We start from the raw sequence: 13,166 nt of genomic DNA, 5'->3' as shown, positions 1-13,166 counted from the left end.
CTGCACCATGAACAAAGGGCTACAGTAGCCACATTTTGGGAACGGTGCTAGGAAGTCCAAGATATGAGTGGTTGGACTCAGGTCTGCATAATGCAGAGTAAGATGCTGGAACCCCAGGCTGGGACCCAGGGTTCAACAATTCCTAACCTGAAGTTACAAATGAGTGTAAACTCTCCAGCCTTAGGTTAACAAACCCAGAGTCTGCTAACTCGAGTTCTATTACTCCTGGGCTTACACTGCAGTGTAGACATACCCTATGTCTAACTTTCTGATAAATAAAAGCCAAGGGCAAAGAGAAAAGTGAAAGCCTGCTAACCTTTATGGATTACAGTTAATATAAGAAAATTATATAAATACATACACACACAAATACATAAATATATATTTTGCATCTTTCCTTTGTTTCAAATGAGACCAAGTATAAGGTGTGGTGAATAAGACAGACAGACTGGAACAGCAAACATTTGGAAAGAAATACAGCTCTTTAAAAGAGATTTTACTTGCACCTCCAGCCCCACACCAAGGAAAGCAAGATATACAGAATTAAAGCCTAACAAGCCAGTCTCGGGGCCTAACTACTAACACTTATGTTAATCCATTTTACTGACAAATTTTCCTGTGGTTACTTCAGTTGTGACTCAACAGCTTTATATAACCATCCACTAAATACACTGCTCTACAGCCAAAATGCTTCTGAAATAAATGTAGTCAAACTTTACTAATTCTGGGTCACTGAGAACGAAAATGATGCTTAAAATTGTTGATTGGCTCTAGTTTTCAAGATATGCTATTGGGTCAGTATATATGACCCTTGACTTGGGAATGGCGGAGGATAAGTGAGTTATAAAGGGAAGGGATCTCAATTTAAACCAGAAATGACTAAAATACATCTTTGACTGGTTCTATGACTAAATCTATGACTGGGTTTGGACAGTACTTGCTTTTTAGGCAAAACAATGAATGATGCAATCTGAAGCTGGTATTGCATCATACATGATATGAATTGCATCATGTTATTCCTAGAAGTCATGGATGATGCAATCATAAAGCTTACATCACTCTGCTGAACAAATTGCCCTATATCAGCTCTAGAAATCATAAAGTGTCGTGCGCTCTTATTTGTCAGTGGTTGATTTTGCAAAGGGACACATTTCTGTTTAGCCAAAGTGAGCAGAGATGTCTCGTACTTGTGTGAACAGTGCAGATAACTTCTGCTATGTTTGTGATGAAGTGACTTTTGCATCACAAAAGCGCAGTATAATCACTATGGTTAAGAAAGCCTATCACCTTTATTTTGGCTGCAAAATTGGAGATCAGGACAAGAGGTGGGCCCCACACATATGCTGCAACACTTGTGCAACAAATCTTCGCCAGTGGTTGAACAGGAAAAGGAAATCTATGCCTTTTGCAGTGCCAATGATTTGGAGAGAGCCAACAGATCATACCAGCAATTGTTACTTCTGCATGGTGCCTCCAGTTGGGAAAGGTGTGTCAAAGAAGAAAAAGTGGACTGTGCATTATCCAAACATTCCATCAGCTATACGCCCAGTACCCCACGGAGAAGGACTGCCGGTTACCCTGATGCACCAGAATCATTCTCACTTGAGTCAGACGAGGAAGAGGAAGAGGATGAAACTTCTGGTCCTGAATCATCAATGTCACAGGACCCACATTTTCTCCCATCCTCCTCCTCTGAACCACACCTCATAACAAAAGGTGAACTGAATGACCTTGTCAGGGATTTGGAACTACCCAAGAGTAAGGCAGAGCTGTTGGGCTCCAGACTACAGCAGTGGAATCTCCTGGCAGGTGATGTTAGGGTTTCCATGTTCCATGACCGTCAAAAAAATCTTGTCCCATTCTTCTTCATGGAAGGTGATCTTGTAGCCTGCAACAACATCGATGGTGTGATGGCAGCCCTCAACATCGTTCACGATCCAGATGAGTGGAGACTGTTCATTGATTCATCGAAGACGAGTCTTAAAGCTGTTTTACTGCATAATGGCAATGTTTTGCCATCAATTCCAGTTGGTCATGCAGTCCATATGAAGGAAACCTATGACAACATGAAACAACTTTTGAGGTGCATAAACTATGACCAACATCAGTGGCAGCTTTGTGGCGATTTGAAGGTTGTTGCTCTCTTGCTTGGTCTGCAGACTGGATACACAAAGTACTGCTGTTTTCTCTGCGAATGGGATAGTCGTGCAAGAGATTCCCACTACATCGAGAAAGATTGGCCACTCCGACAAGCATTGGAGCCTGGGAGGAAAAGTGTTCAGCATCCACCACTTGTTTAATCAAGGAAGATTTTGTTACCACCCTTACACATCAAGCTGGGTCTGATGAAGAACTTTGTCGAGGTCATTGACAAAACACAAGCAGCTTTCAAGTACCTCCGTGGAAAATTTCCAAGGTTAAGTGAGGCTAAGATAAAGGAAGGTGTCTTTGTTGGTCCTCAGATTCGTGAACTTCTTCGAGATGATGCATTTGACCATGCACTGCGTGGCAAGGAAAAGACGGCATGGAAAGCCTTCCAGTTACTGGCAATAAATTTTCTCGGAAACAACAAGGCAGACAGCTACAGGTTGTTGGTGGAAAACCTCCTCAAGGCATACAAAAGCCTTGGTTGCAACATGTCACTAAAGATACATTTTTTGCACTCTCATCTAGATTTTTTTTCCACCAAACTGCGGAGCAGTGAGCGACAAGCACGGCGAGTGATTTCACCAGTGCAACAATGGAGAAACGCTATCAGGGCAAATGGAGCCCATCAATGCTTGCAGATTATTGCTGGACAGTGACAAGAGATGCTCCATTTAATGAATACAAGAGACAAGCCAAGAAGCGCCGAGTAGACACTGAATAGGACTAAACTATATACATAATAGTTTTTTGCCTTTTGTTTCATAATAAATTTTATTTATATAACCCTTTTGCTGATTTTTAAAGTGTTACATAAACAGGACAGGTGAAATATTATCATGTAAAGCAACCATAAACACATGAAAAGACCTAAGTTTACAATTTATGATTAAAACTCTACTATCTACACAATATACATAGACATAAAATGTAAAAACTTAAATATCTTAGAAACAGTAGCCAATCAGTTGTTTTAATTGTCATATTTGAATTCAGCACATCAAAATACATAATAAATAGCACATTTTATCTCTGAAGCAGACGACTTCTCAAAAACTGTAGACCAGTGATATCAACCAAGACCATGTCACAAGACTACATACAGCAGGCCATAAATGTTCAAACTGTAATTTTGTGGCCAACAGCTACTAGTTACCACTACCAATGATGTGACACATTACTGCAAGCTGCTAATTCAAGTACCATGACATCTCAACATAACGCAGTCAATCTGAATAATAGTGCTATAATACAGCTGCTAACTTGCATTTAAAAAAAAATAACAAAATGCTGTAAACTTGCTTTTCGTGTAGCTTTTTGTAAGTGAATCGCATAACTAATAAAATACTTAAACAAGTGGTGACCAGTTGTTATTCTAAATAGAACTTGAGGTGTTCAAGCACCAAAACCCAACATTACACTGTCTCTGATAGAAATTTCTAAAAAGTTCACCACTATTAACACCAGTTCAGTCTTAGCTGGATACATCTTCATTCTTGACTCATGTTTTTAGTTACATCACAAAAAGACTGAGAATTTCGTATACACTGTCCCCAGAAATATTAGACAGCCTTCAGTCTCCAAGGGCTTGTCTCCACATAACTTTTGTATCAATTTAAGTAGTTTAATTTCTAAAACAATATAGCTAAATCAGTATAAAAAGTTGCCCATAGACCAGCCCTAAGTAGCAGAAACAAAATAAGGGTGCCAGGAGCTACACTGGCTCAGAATTCTCAGTTCAAAAGGAGATAAACTAAGGAATCAGTCCTTTAAGGTGGATCATTTACAGGGTGGCAGTCCAAACAACAAATGGGTAATATTTAAGGCTACGTTTTAGTCATGGGTATTTTTTGTAAAAGTCATGGACAGGTCATGGGTAGTAAACAAAAATTCACAGCCCATGAGCTGTCCATGACTTTTACTATATAACCTGACTAAAACTTGGGGGGGGCGGCTTTGGGGAATAGCTCGGGGGGCACCGCGGGTGCTCAGGCAGGAGGGTTCACGTGGCTGGTGCAGGCTCCCTACCCGGCTCCTGAGCTCCGCATGCTGCCCTCATTCTGCCCCAAGCCCCGGTTCTGCAGCTCCCATTAGCTGGGAACCATGGCCAATGGGAGTTGCAGGGGCACTGCCTGCCAGCAGAGGCATCACATGGAGCTAGGATCTGAGGGAGGGAAGCTCCTGTAGCCCTTCTGAGGAGCTCCCCTAGGTAAGCACTGCCCCGCACCCCAATCCCTAGCCCTGAACCCTCCCCACACCCAAACTCCTGCTGCTGGGGGACTGCTCAGGCAGCCCCCGGGCCAGACACACCAGCTGCTGCAAAAGTCACGGTGGTCCTGGAAAGTCACGGAATCCATGACTTCCATGACAAACACGGAGCCTTAGTAATATTTAATTACCACAGAAGAGAAAAAAGTTTTAGGGGTAAAACCACACTTGATTCCCTTCAGTAGCAGCAGGATTAAACCTAACTTTTCTCCTTACTCCCACAGCTTAAAACTCTTCACCCAATCATCACAGCAGAAGTTTTTCATTTGATCCATTTAGTGGCACTTTTTGGGGCCTCAGGAACTTGAGATGGTGTTGGTGTATTCAATTTACCCAATCATAACTGTGAAGGATTCTTGAGGAAGCGGAGACTAAATTCACCATTGTTTAAACTCATGGGCAAAGAGTTACTTTCAATTTAAAAAAACTAAAAGATGTATACAGATATGAGATAATTTGTTTTGTTGTGCCTTTACATATCATCACTGGATGCTATGTTGAACACAGTCTATCAATTGGCACTTTCAGAAATGCCAGAATGGTATTAAAATTTATAACTAAAGTTGTTTCTCCATGTTAAGAACCTGGCATGGAAATAAACTGAAGACTCCAGCTGGGCTGAGCATTATAATTTAATATATATTACTAGTAAAGGAATACTACTGAGACACGTCTTTCAACATTCCCCACTTCCCATACAATAGCCATATACCTAAAGGTGTCCTAAGAAGAAACTTCTGTGGACGGAGAATACCTGGCAATGCCATTACGGTCTGAAGCTTAAAAAAAAAAAAAAAAAGTTTTAATTAATTAGACTTGCAAATAGAGACTACAGGACCCCTCTCACATCTAGATCATTAGTTCAAATTCATTTCAGGAGAGCAAGGACTAAAAGTTATTGGACCTAAGTGAATACTGCAAAAAACTATTTACAGTCAGAAAACCTTAACTGGTTGATGACTGGAGTGAGAATTGGGACCAAGCCGGGTAGGTACCATATCAGAGTATAGGTAGTTAGAATCAATATCTACATATGTAAAATTCAAGCAGAATTTAAAACACAACGCATCAAACGAAATTAATATACCTTTGTTGACATTTACAAAGCAGTTAATGGATTTAGTAACAGTTATATCTCTGGGAAAAAAAGCTGTTCCAATGTTTCAAACACTGTTTCTTTAAAGAGCAGAAGGAATAGATAGGCTTGTAAATCAGCAAAGCAGTGCACTGCTACATCTCCAAGATTGTGTCAAAAGACACAAAGAATGTCAAACAAATACCTTATGTTTTTAGTGAATTTGTGGTTGGAGTTTTTGATTTTTTTTTTAATTGTAAATTGCATAAGCAGAGAAAGACCAATGTGATTTCAGAGATATTTACAGAAATATGATTAAGATTTCAAGTATCTAAATTTGACCTGTCAGTTTGGACTGAGGAATTTTCTAAATATGTGGGGGAGATCAAACTAGTCATTTATGGCAGGATTTTCCTACAGCTACTGCTCCTACTGACTTCAATCAGATTTGTGGATGTTTAGGACTTCTAGAAGTCCAGTGACAGCTTAAAGACTAACTGATTTATTTGGGCATAAGCTTTCATGGGTAAAAAACCCCACTTCTTGTATCTGAAGAAGTGGGGGGTTTTACCCATGAAAGCTTATGCCCAAATAAATCTGTTAGTCTTTAAGGTGCCGCCGGACTTCTCGTTGTTTTTGGGGATACAGACTAACATGGGGGGAGGGATAGCTCAGTGGTTTGAGCATTGGCCTGCTAAACCCCGGGTTGTGAGTTCAATCCTTGAGGGGGCCATTTAGGGAACTGGGGTAAAAATCTGTCTGGGGATTGGTCCTGCTTTGAGCAGGGGGTTGGACTAGATGACCTCCTGAGGTCCCTACCAACACTAATCTTCTAAGATTCTGTGGCTACCCCTCTGATACTTAGGACTTCTAAGGTTCTAAAGCACTAACATACTTATAACAGCTTCAGCATCTGGACACCTTGCTCAGTATACTAATGCAGCAATGAATCTCTTTCAAGAGAAACTCATGTAAAAAAAATTTAGAATAAAAGGGAAACTTAACTAGAGAGAAACAAAGTGTAATTATTCCCCATGAACGAGGAATTCCCAGTAAGTGCGGGTCATAAGCTCGCGTTGATTAAGTCCCTGCCCTTTGTACACGGTCGGCGTCCAACTTCTTAGAGGGACAAGTGGCGTTCAGCCACCCGAGATTGAGCAATAAAAGTGTACTTAAGTTTACCTCTAGGACCGGTTTGTATTGCTTACATATTAAAATATTCTCTCTGAAGAGCACATTCACAAGCCCTAGCTATAGGAGAACATTCTTGCTAGTGAACAAAGGTGGCATAAAAGCTGTATATTGGGGGCTGTTTGATTATAGGTTCCATCCCAGACCTTCATAACAGAAGAACTTTTCCCAAATGAAAGGTGAAAAAAACAAAACAATTAGTCTCTACATGTAACACGTGAAGTATATTCAGCATTTTATTAAATTTCCTCTCCATTACTGCATGACTACTCAACTCAATCAGCGATGTAACAAGTTAATATTAAGTCACTGGTAAGGAGGGAAACATCATAAGAATCATAAAAAATGCTGACTTTGGGTAGTCATTACACTCTGGTTCACTCCCTCTCCCCTGAAAAATCATCACGAGAAGCTATTTGGAACTTCTGGTGAATGTTTACCAAAGACAGAGGGTGAAATCGAGGCCCCACTGAAGCAAGCAGGAGTTCTGCCTTTGACTTTGATCATGTCAGGATTTTGCCCATAGATTCCACATCACAGTGACTTTGTCAGTCTTTTCCACTGGAGCAAAATCACCATTTGCCAACGATGCTGAAATTGTCCAAGCAGAGTGGGTTTTGATTCCCTCTGGCTGCTTATGATTTGAGGATGTAAGTTTAAACCCATCTATCAAAGCCTTTGAAACTTTGTTTCCTCTGCAGTCAGATAAAATGATGAAGCTTATGCCACAGTTTACAGACTTAGAGATGTTATGGCCTCTGGAAGCTTAGAACCACTGTTTGAGTATTGTTTTGGACTAGCATTTACTCTTTAGTAACCTTGCTGGGATGTAGTACTGGTCTCTCAAAAGACAGGTCCTCCTTTTGTGGAGATCTGTGAAGAGCTCTCAATAATTCCATTATATCCAAAAGCTATGGCTTTATGAGTCAGTTTGAAACCACTCAGACGACTTATTTCCCACACTGATGGCAGGGTCAGCAGCCGATGTGGAGAGGAAGTACATTAAGGGACTTTCTTCCAACTATTCTCTTATATGGCATCATTTGCTGATACTCTTAGGTCTTCCCCTGGAGGGGAGAAAAAAGGCGGCATGGTGTTCTCTGTAAAGGGGAAGAAATCTATTGTTAGTGTTTCCAGCAGTAATATCTGCTGAATACTTGCTGATTCAAGTTCCATTCTGCCTCAGATGTTTATCGCCTGCTGAGCCAGTCAGCCTTTGTGTTTAGAGTTCCCTTGATGTGAATGACTTATTGACAGTAAATGATCTGCCCAATGAAAAAACTGTGATGAAATACAGTTGAAACTGGAGCTTTTTGTTCCAACCCTGTTTTTTGATATAGGAGACCGTTGTTAAGTTTTTCTGACATCATCAGCACACACTGGTAAGTAACTAAAATGTTTCTGGAATTGAGGCTATGTCTCTACCACACTACCACATTTGTTGGTAAAACTTCTGTCAGTCAGGCGTGTTAAAAACCAAGAGAAGTGCCGGTGTGGACAGCGCTATGTCAGTGGGAGATGCTCTTCCACTGACATAGCTACCACCGCTCATTTGGGGTGGTTTAATTATGCTGATGGGAGAGAGCTCAGCAGAGAGCAGCTACACAGGAGACCTTACAGCAGCACAGCTGCAACAGTGCAGCTGTGCTGCTGTAAGGTCTCTAGTATAGATAAGCTGCCTCAGCTACCTCAGGTTAACAGCCTTCAGTTCAAGGAAGCTTGTGCTTCTGTTCATTTCTTGTCTTCACCTCTCTCCTAGGTCGACACATATGACTTTCCAACCATTTAAGAGAGTGTCTCATCAAAGCAATTCAATGTCTTCTGCCTCTCTTACTAAGAGCCAGGTTTTTCTCCACCACCAAAAGGATTCTTTCACCTGATATGTTATGGGTAACACATTCCTGGTGCTGTTAATGGACCCAAGGTATCTAGTAGAAAATATTTCAGTTTGGTTATATAAATTCTGGCTTCTTAGTCAAATATTTAAGACTGACACCATGATTCCATTAACCTTGAAAATATATACCAGAACACTTTTGGTTGAAAACTGAATTGCGGTCTCTTGAAAACTACCATTTTTCCACCTATGATGAGAAGACCACTTTCCATTTGAGGTTCATTAGGCAGCCTCAGTGCAGAATGCATTGCACAGTCAGCATTTGCTAAAATGAAAGATCTAGTGGCCAGTCAGGAAACCTATTTGGGACTACAAATTTACCCTAATTGTGAGCTCAACTGTGTCAAAAATCATTTAGATTTTTCAGTAATGGAAAATACTGTTTCAGGCTTGCAACCAGCATACGTTTTAAGGACTGGAAATCGGTTATAGTAGGAAAATATTCTGGGGGAAAACTTGAGGTGGAAAAATCAAAGGAAGATCATGGATCTACTTCCGCCAATCCTATAGATCAGTGTTTCCCAAACTGTGTTCCGCGGAACACTGGTGTTTCGCACTATGTGAATAGGTGTTCTGTGAAAGAATCATAATTTTAAAAAAGGGTCTTTAAAATTTTATTAATTTTAAATTTGGCATATTTGAAGCGTAGTTTACAACTCTTTTTGAATTACTATAATTTAACATAAAACTCTTTTTCCGGTTATTGATAGATCTCGTATTGAATATCATGGCGTAAAGAGAACGTGGCACGCAAGCATGTTGATGTCTACCCATTTTGGGCACGTTTCAGTTAGTGATGTCGTACCCCTTCCACTCGAGGCTGCGCGAACTGCAGTGATATGCACACACCATTCTCTTTACGCCATGTTGAAAATAACATATCCACTCAACACGTTCAAACCTGTGGGTCTTTACCATGTGTGCGATAAGCACAACTAAACTAGCTTTGCTCGAAACAATATAAATATTTGTGACAAACAAAATTTGACAAAAATCAGTATTTCTAAATATTGTTACTAAACCTAATCACCATGGATTTGTGGCTAAAAGAAGGAACTTTGAAACGAAAAGCAAGTTCTTCTAGTACTCCAAATGTGGCCAAAATAAACGAGCAAAATATTGTGACATTTCAAAGTGAGGATGAACAACCGCAGTCTTTTGTTGCCAAAAAATCTGTTAGTACTAGTGAGTTATCCAAGGTGAAAGAATTTCCAACAAAGTATATAAAAAAACAAGAAGCAGGTGTTAAAAGACCGAAACGAAAGTATGATTAAAGTTATTTGTCTTTCGATTTTACGTGTGTTGAAAATAAAGATGTTCCTGATGCGCAGTGCGTCATGTGCAACAAAATACTAGCAAACAGTTCATTGGTTCCTGCTAAACTTCATAGGCATTTGGAAACCAAGCATGCTGAATACAAAGACAAAGATACAAGTTTTTTCAAGAGGAAGCGTGACTCACTTGGAAATGGTAAACTTTCGATGATTAAAATTGCTAAAAACAAACAACAAAAGTGCAACAGAGGCATCTTATTGAGTAAGTTAGTGTATAGCGCTTGCCGGAGAAGCTCACACTATTGGAGAAATGCTTATCAAGCCTTGCATGAAAGATATTGTAATGTGTATGTTGAGCAAGCAGTCTGGTTAAAAAAAAAAAAAAAAAATTATGCTATACAATTGTCAAATAATACTGTTGCACGCCATATTAAAGATCTTGTCGATGACATAGAAAAAGAGCTAGTTTGCCAACTGAAAATTTGCCATGAGTATTCATTGCAGCTAGATGAGTCCACTGACGTTTCAGGACTTGCTGTGCTACTAGTATTTGTCCAATATAGATTTAATAATATTATTGAAGAGGACCTGCTCTTATGTGAATCTCTGCAAAGCAACACAACTGGAGAAGAAATATGCAACTGCATCAACAATTTTATCAGAAAGCATGAAATTAGTTGGGGAAAATGTATTGATGTATGTACTGATGGTGCTCGGGCAATGACTGGAAAGATGAAGGGAGCTGTAACGTGAATCATAAGTGTGGCACGGGAAAGCACTAAAAGCCATTGTGTTCTACACAGACAGGCACTTGCAGTTAAAAAAAATACCAGCATATCTGAAAATTGTGCTCGATGAAGCAGTACAAATTTATCAATTTTGTCAAATCTTGACCACTTCAATCCAAGTTATTTAAAATTTTGTGTGAGGAAATGGGTAGTCAGCACAAAGCGCTTCTTTTACATATGGAAGTGAGGTGGCTATCCAGAGGAAAAGTGCTTGTGAAGCTTTTTGAGCTTCGTAGTGAACTACTGGTATTCTTCACTTCAGATAATTCAGGACAAAAATTTTAATGACTGTCTGACAAATTCCTCATGCCTAATGAGACTTTTGTATCTTGCAGATATTTTTGCAAAATTAAATGAAATTAATCTGTTACTGCAAGGAAAGAATGTGACCATTTTTACTAAAATGGATAAAATTTCGTCGTTAAAAAAGAAACTGGAATTCTGGGCATCTTCTGTAGGACAGAATATCTTCGACTGCTTTCCTACAGTACATGAATTTCTGACAAATAAATTCTACAATCCATGAAGAAGTTTCCAGCACCATTTTACAGCACTTACATGACTTGCAGGAAAATATTCTAATAAAGAGGCCTGCAACTACTGATAATGCTTGGGTTCAAAATCCGTTTGTAATTACAGCCAAACCAGTCGGCTTTACTGCGCATGATTATAAAAGCTTAATTGACTTAATTTCTGACTGATTTGAAACAAAAGTTTAAGGATCTTCCACTGAATAATTTTTGGAGCAGCCTAATAAGAGTACTCTAATGTGGCTAAACATGCAGTTCGAGTGCTCCTTCCTTTTGCTACAATTTATTTGTGAGAAACGGGATTTTCGTATTATACTGCAACAAAAACCAAATATAGGAATAGACTTGATGCTGCGCCTGACATGAGGATTCAACTTTCCAGCATTATTCCTAATATTAAGCAAATTTGCGATAGAAAAACGCAGAAACACCAATCCCATTAAATCCAAATTTGTATTTCTGTTTATAAAAATAGATTTACCTAGTAAAAATCCAATTTGTTTGGTGTTTGTGTATATATAAAAACAGGGTTTTTTTTAAAGTAGAACACGGTTTTTAATTTTGACTCTTGCACTTGATTTTTGTACTACTTTATATGCACTTCCCAGTTAGAAATTGTTAGTTCAAGTTATTTTAAATTTGTATTTTTGCTTTGTTTTAAAAAATAAAATATATTTGAACATAAATAACGCAATTTTAGAATATTATTTTGTAGTCGCTTGGTTTTCAAATAAAAGTGTTCCATAATAGGCTAAAAAGTGTTCCGTGACCAAAAAAGTTTGGGAAACGCTGCTATAGACTGACAAATTACTTTCTGGAACAGGATTTGGGATTGAGGGAGTGATATTTCTTTAATGTCCATTCAGAATAGGTGGATATTTTTGCTAAACTGATACAATTAAATAGTTATATCTTCATATGTAAATTTTCATAATTAGTTTTCAGAGTTTAAACTCTACTGTAAAGAATGGGACCAGTTGACACCTTTGTGGAGCTCTTGTTCCTTACAACTAAGAGTAGTACATTACTTTCTGAATGTGAACCAATCTTCCCAGCCATAAAAGGTAGAATAAGAACCAGGCCATAACACTGTTCCCCAACATGCATATAGCAACAAAAAGGTGTTAGAACATGGGTATTCCTAGCTAAGGTCCAGAGTTGTACTAGTGCACAGTGCTGTTTGTATTGTGTACACACTATTAATGATGTGCCAAGTGCTCCCCATCAAGTCAGTAGGAGAGTGGGGAATAGAACTGTTGTATTAATTTAGATGGAATATATGGGCCCAAAGAGTCAAAGTTGTTAACGTGCATGGGTAATACTCCACATTAAACAGTTTTAAACAAGGTTTGGCATAGAAAGACCTCAGCCTGCTTAGTGCCATGGCAAACACAGCATTTAAAATCCTTTTAATCTTTTATGAATGATGCAGAGAAAGAAGGAAAAACAATTAAAGCATTTGAAATGTAAAGTATTAAGTAAGGCTTTCATTTTAACAACATCCTTTTCCTGTTAGCTTGAGAGAGTTTTTAGAAAGAAAAAACTGACTTGTCTGACAGTCTTTTAGATGTTATTGCAGATGGTAATAACTGTCCTTTTTGGGGTAAAAGAGAATAAATTAGTTGAAATGGTCTGATGTTGTTGATACTGCTGCTGCTTAAAGTCTAATCCCATTTCCTAAAAGACACACACACACACACACACACACACACACACACACACACAATGGGGAAAGAAACAGACCTGGAAAACTTGTACCATCATCACGCTGATTAGGGCGCGGGCCGAGGGACGTGCTGGCCGCCCTTCCTGCAGCCCCAGCTCCTTGTCCTTGGTGGACATACTAACCATGACTGGGGTTGGAGAGCAGTGCTGTGCCAAGGTGCTACAAAGGTGAAGTGTCAATAAGCATCTCTTATGAAAAGTTTTCATGGGAAACATATCTTTCTCTTTCCATTGTCACTGTAAATCCAATGATGTAAATTCCTTTTTTAATCA

The 13,166-nt window shown here is 39.1% G+C and overlaps 1 protein-coding gene across 6 annotated transcripts in view; it reads right to left on the bottom strand.

Annotated features, from left to right (window-relative positions):
• TCF12 (transcription factor 12) overlaps nt 1-13,166 on the bottom strand; it is a 308,920-nt gene that overhangs the window by 204,539 nt on the left and 91,215 nt on the right. The gene's annotated exons all lie outside the window — the stretch shown is intronic.

Source organism: Malaclemys terrapin, chromosome 10 (assembly GCF_027887155.1).
Source record: "Malaclemys terrapin pileata isolate rMalTer1 chromosome 10, rMalTer1.hap1, whole genome shotgun sequence".
NCBI lineage: Eukaryota > Metazoa > Chordata > Testudines > Emydidae > Malaclemys > Malaclemys terrapin.
The sequence above is the reverse complement of the archived record's forward strand: the minus strand, read 5'-3'. Positions and strand labels throughout refer to the sequence as shown.